Genomic DNA, 6719 nt, shown 5'->3' on the forward strand with positions numbered 1-6719 from the left:
GGCCGAATATTTTCTAAGTCCCAACGTACCGATCAAGAGTAAAGTACCATTTTCCTACATTAGATTTCGTTCTAAATGCTTAATCCCTATGTAAAAACGTTAGTTAAGCAAGAATATCGTATTTTTAAAAAAATCTAATGATAGGATTTTCCAGAAAATTGAAAAAACCGAAAAATGTCAAGAGTAAAGTGCCATTTTCTGACATTAGATTTCGTTCTAAATGCTTAATCCCTATGTAGAAACGTTAGTTAAGCAAGAATATCGTATTTTTAAAAAAATCTAATGGTAGGATTTTTCAGAAAATTGAAAAAACCGTAAAATGTCAAGAGTAAAGTGCCCTTATTTTAAACATTATATCGTTCTAAATGCTTAATCCCTATGTAAAAAAGTTATCTAAGCAAGAATATGTTATTGAATAAAATGAGAAAAATTTATTTTAGCCGTAAATCGAAAATAATGGGTCGAGCGAATCGGTCGATTGCGCCGAGACGCGCTATGATGCAACAGACGAGCGATTGGAACGCCCGAATATTTTCAAAGTCCCAACGTACCGATCAAGAGTAAAGTACCATTTTCCTACATTAGATTTCGTTCTAAATGCTTAATCCCTTTGTAAAAACGTTAGTTAAGCAAGAATATCGTATTTTTAAAAAAATCTAATGATAGGATTTTCCAGAAAATTGAAAAAACCGAAAAATGTCAAGAGTAAAGTGCCATTTTCTGACATTAGATTTCGTTCTAAATGCTTAATCCCTATGTAGAAACGTTAGTTAAGCAAGAATATCGTATTTTTAAAAAAATCTAATGATAGGATTTTTCAGAAAATTGAAAAAACCGTAAAATGTCAAGAGTAAAGTGCCATTATTTTAAACAATGTATCGTTCTAAATGCTTAATCCCTATGTAAAAAAGTTATTTAAGCAAGAATATGTTATTGAAAAAAATTAGAAAAATTTATTTTAGCCGTAAATCGAAAATAATGGGGACACCGGAGCTGTTCGAAGCGCCGAGACGCGCCGCGTACGGCCGAATATTTTCTAAGTCCCAACGTACCGGTCAAGAGTAAAGTACCATTTTCCTACATTAGATTTCGTTCTAAATGCTTAATCCCTATGTAAAAACGTTAGTTAAGCAAGAATATCGTATTTTTAAAAAAATCTAATGATAGGATTTTCCAGAAAATTGAAAAAACCGAAAAATGTCAAGAGTAAAGTGCCATTTTCTGACATTAGATTTCGTTCTAAATGCTTAATCCCTATGTAGAAACGTTAGTTAAGCAAGAATATCGTATTTTTAAAAAAATCTAATGGTAGGATTTTTCAGAAAATTGAAAAAACCGTAAAATGTCAAGAGTAAAGTGCCCTTATTTTAAACATTATATCGTTCTAAATGCTTAATCCCTATGTAAAAAAGTTATCTAAGCAAGAATATGTTATTGAATAAAATGAGAAAAATTTATTTTAGCCGTAAATCGAAAATAATGGGTCGAGCGAATCGGTCGATTGCGCCGAGACGCGCTATGATGCAACAGACGAGCGATTGGAACGCCCGAATATTTTCAAAGTCCCAACGTACCGATCAAGAGTAAAGTACCATTTTCCTACATTAGATTTCGTTCTAAATGCTTAATCCCTTTGTAAAAACGTTAGTTAAGCAAGAATATCGTATTTTTAAAAAAATCTAATGATAGGATTTTCCAGAAAATTGAAAAAACCGAAAAATGTCAAGAGTAAAGTGCCATTTTCTGACATTAGATTTCGTTCTAAATGCTTAATCCCTATGTAGAAACGTTAGTTAAGCAAGAATATCGTATTTTTAAAAAAATCTAATGGTAGGATTTTTCAGAAAATTGAAAAAACCGTAAAATGTCAAGAGTAAAGTGCCCTTATTTTAAACATTATATCGTTCTAAATGCTTAATCCCTATGTAAAAAAGTTATCTAAGCAAGAATATGTTATTGAATAAAATGAGAAAAATTTATTTTAGCCGTAAATCGAAAATAATGGGTCGAGCGAATCGGTCGATTGCGCCGAGACGCGCTATGATGCAACAGACGAGCGATTGGAACGCCCGAATATTTTCAAAGTCCCAACGTACCGGTCAAGAGTAAAGTACCATTTTCCTACATTAGATTTCGTTCTAAATGCTTAATCCCTATGTAAAAACGTTAGTTAAGCAAGAATATCGTATTTTAAAAAAAATCTAATGATAGGATTTTCCAGAAAATTGAAAAAACCGAAAAATGTCAAGAGTAAAGTGCCATTTTCTGACATTAGATTTCGTTCTAAATGCTTAATCCCTATGTAGAAACGTTAGTTAAGCAAGAATATCGTATTTTTAAAAAAATCTAATGGTAGGATTTTTCAGAAAATTGAAAAAACCGTAAAATGTCAAGAGTAAAGTGCCCTTATTTTAAACATTATATCGTTCTAAATGCTTAATCCCTATGTAAAAAAGTTATCTAAGCAAGAATATGTTATTGAATAAAATGAGAAAAATTTATTTTAGCCGTAAATCGAAAATAATGGGTCGAGCGAATCGGTCGATTGCGCCGAGACGCGCTATGATGCAACAGACGAGCGATTGGAACGCCCGAATATTTTCAAAGTCCCAACGTACCGGTCAAGAGTAAAGTACCATTTTCCTACATTAGATTTCGTTCTAAATGCTTAATCCCTATGTAAAAACGTTAGTTAAGCAAGAATATCGTATTTTAAAAAAAATCTAATGATAGGATTTTCCAGAAAATTGAAAAAACCGAAAAATGTCAAGAGTAAAGTGCCATTTTCTGACATTAGATTTCGTTCTAAATGCTTAATCCCTATGTAGAAACGTTAGTTATGCAAGATTATCGTATTTTTAAAAAAATCTAATGATAGGATTTTTCAGAAAATTGAAAAAACCGTAAAATGTCAAGAGTAAAGTGCCCTTATTTTAAACATTATATCGTTCTAAATGCTTAATCCCTATGTAAAAAAGTTATCTAAGCAAGAATATGTTATTGAATAAAATGAGAAAAATTTATTTTAGCCGTAAATCGAAAATAATGGGTCGAGCGAATCGGTCGATTGCGCCGAGACGCGCTATGATGCAACAGACGAGCGATTGGAACGCCCGAATATTTTCAAAGTCCCAACGTACCGATCAAGAGTAAAGTACCATTTTCCTACATTAGATTTCGTTCTAAATGCTTAATCCCTTTGTAAAAACGTTAGTTAAGCAAGAATATCGTATTTTTAAAAAAATCTAATGATAGGATTTTCCAGAAAATTGAAAAAACCGAAAAATGTCAAGAGTAAAGTGCCATTTTCTGACATTAGATTTCGTTCTAAATGCTTAATCCCTATGTAGAAACGTTAGTTAAGCAAGAATATCGTATTTTTAAAAAAATCTAATGATAGGATTTTTCAGAAAATTGAAAAAACCGTAAAATGTCAAGAGTAAAGTGCCATTATTTTAAACAATGTATCGTTCTAAATGCTTAATCCCTATGTAAAAAAGTTATTTAAGCAAGAATATGTTATTGAAAAAAATTAGAAAAATTTATTTTAGCCGTAAATCGAAAATAATGGGGACACCGGAGCTGTTCGAAGCGCCGAGACGCGCCGCGTACGGCCGAATATTTTCTAAGTCCCAACGTACCGATCAAGAGTAAAGTACCATTTTCCTACATTAGATTTCGTTCTAAATGCTTAATCCCTATGTAAAAACGTTAGTTAAGCAAGAATATCGTATTTTTAAAAAAATCTAATGATAGGATTTTCCAGAAAATTGAAAAAACCGAAAAATGTCAAGAGTAAAGTGCCATTTTCTGACATTAGATTTCGTTCTAAATGCTTAATCCCTATGTAGAAACGTTAGTTAAGCAAGAATATCGTATTTTTAAAAAAATCTAATGATAGGATTTTTCAGAAAATTGAAAAAACCGTAAAATGTCAAGAGTAAAGTGCCATTATTTTAAACAATGTATCGTTCTAAATGCTTAATCCCTATGTAAAAAAGTTATTTAAGCAAGAATATGTTATTGAAAAAAATTAGAAAAATTTATTTTAGCCGTAAATCGAAAATAATGGGGACACCGGAGCTGTTCGAAGCGCCGAGACGCGCCGCGTACGGCCGAATATTTTCTAAGTCCCAACGTACCGATCAAGAGTAAAGTACCATTTTCCTACATTAGATTTCGTTCTAAATGCTTAATCCCTATGTAAAAACGTTAGTTAAGCAAGAATATCGTATTTTTAAAAAAATCTAATGATAGGATTTTCCAGAAAATTGAAAAAACCGAAAAATGTCAAGAGTAAAGTGCCATTTTCTGACATTAGATTTCGTTCTAAATGCTTAATCCCTATGTAGAAACGTTAGTTAAGCAAGAATATCGTATTTTTAAAAAAATCTAATGATAGGATTTTTCAGAAAATTGAAAAAACCGTAAAATGTCAAGAGTAAAGTGCCATTATTTTAAACAATGTATCGTTCTAAATGCTTAATCCCTATGTAAAAAAGTTATTTAAGCAAGAATATGTTATTGAAAAAAATTAGAAAAATTTATTTTAGCCGTAAATCGAAAATAATGGGGACACCGGAGCTGTTCGAAGCGCCGAGACGCGCCGCGTACGGCCGAATATTTTCTAAGTCCCAACGTACCGATCAAGAGTAAAGTACCATTTTCCTACATTAGATTTCGTTCTAAATGCTTAATCCCTATGTAGAAACGTTAGTTAAGCAAGAATATCGTATTTTTAAAAAAATCTAATGGTAGGATTTTTCAGAAAATTGAAAAAACCGTAAAATGTCAAGAGTAAAGTGCCATTATTTTAAACAATGTATCGTTCTAAATGCTTAATCCCTATGTAAAAAAGTTATCTAAGCAAGAATATGTTATTGAATAAAATGAGAAAAATTTATTTTAGCCGTAAATCGAAAAAAAGACTGTTCGTTTCTCTGTCTCTCTCGCGCGATCGAAGTATTGATGTTTCCCGGCAAAGTAATGGGATATTAATTAAACTTTATACACGAAATTACTCGTTTTGATCCCCGCTACACAGCCGTATACTTTTTATAATTTTGTGGAATCGGGAACCTTGAAATATTTAACATAACGCGGATCGACTGTCTCTGTCTCTTTCTAGATCGGAATAATCGATGTTTCCCGGAAAACTATTCGGAGATTAATTAAACTTTATACACGAAATTACTCGTTTTGATCCCCGCTACACAGCCGTATACTTTTTATAATTTTGTGGAATCGGTAACCTTGAGATATTTAACATAACGCGGATCGACTGTCTCTGTCTCTTTCTAGATCGGAATTATCGATGTTTCCCGGCAAACTATTGGGAGATTATTTAAACTTTATACACGAAATTACTCGTTTTGATCCCCGCTACACAGCCGTATACTTTTTATAATTTTGTGGAATCGGTAACCTGGAGATATTTAACATAACGCGGATCGACTGTCTCTGTCTCTTTCTAGATCGGAATAATCGATGTTTCCCGGCAAACTATTGGGAGATTAATTAAACTTTATACATGAAATTACTCGTTTTGGTCCCCGCTACACAGCCGTATACTTTTTATAATTTTGTGGAATCGGTAACCTTGAGATATTTAACATAACGCGGATCGACTGTCTCTGTCTCTTTCTAGATCGGAATTATCGATGTTTCCCGGCAAACTATTGGGAGATTATTTAAACTTTATACATGAAATTACTCGTTTTGGTCCCCGCTACACAGCCGTATACTTTTTATAATTTTGTGGAATCGGGAACCTTGAAATATTTAACATAACGCGGATCGACTGTCTCTGTCTCTTTCTAGATCGGAATTATCGATGTTTCCCGGAAAACTATTCGGAGATTAATTAAACTTTATACACGAAATTACTCGTTTTGATCCCCGCTACACAGCCGTATACTTTTTATAATTTTGTGGAATCGGTAACCTTGAGATATTTAACATAACGCGGATCGACTGTCTCTGTCTCTTTCTAGATCGGAATTATCGATGTTTCCCGGCAAACTATTGGGAGATTATTTAAACTTTATACATGAAATTACTCGTTTTGATCCCCGCTACACAGCCGTATACTTTTTATAATTTTGTGGAATCGGTAACCTTGAGATATTTAACATAACGCGGATCGACTGTCTCTGTCTCTTTCTAGATCGGAATTATCGATGTTTCCCGGCAAACTATTGGGAGATTATTTAAACTTTATACATGAAATTACTCGTTTTGATCCCCGCTACACAGCCGTATACTTTTTATAATTTTGTGGAATCGGTAACCTGGAGATATTTAACATAACGCGGATCGACTGTCTCTGTCTCTTTCTAGATCGGAATAATCGATGTTTCCCGGCAAACTATTGGGAGATTAATTAAACTTTATACATGAAATTACTCGTTTTGGTCCCCGCTACACAGCCGTATACTTTTTATAATTTTGTGGAATCGGTAACCTTGAGATATTTAACATAACGCGGATCGACTGTCTCTGTCTCTTTCTAGATCGGAATTATCGATGTTTCCCGGAAAACTATTCGGAGATTAATTAAACTTTATACACGAAATTACTCGTTTTGATCCCCGCTACACAGCCGTATACTTTTTATAATTTTGTGGAATCGGTAACCTTGAGATATTTAACATAACGCGGATCGACTGTCTCTGTCTCTTTCTAGATCGGAATTATCGATGTTTCCCGGCAAACTATTG

The sequence above is a fragment of the Megalopta genalis genome, unplaced genomic scaffold (genome assembly GCF_051020955.1).
Source record: "Megalopta genalis isolate 19385.01 unplaced genomic scaffold, iyMegGena1_principal scaffold0091, whole genome shotgun sequence".
Lineage (NCBI taxonomy): Eukaryota > Metazoa > Arthropoda > Insecta > Hymenoptera > Halictidae > Megalopta > Megalopta genalis.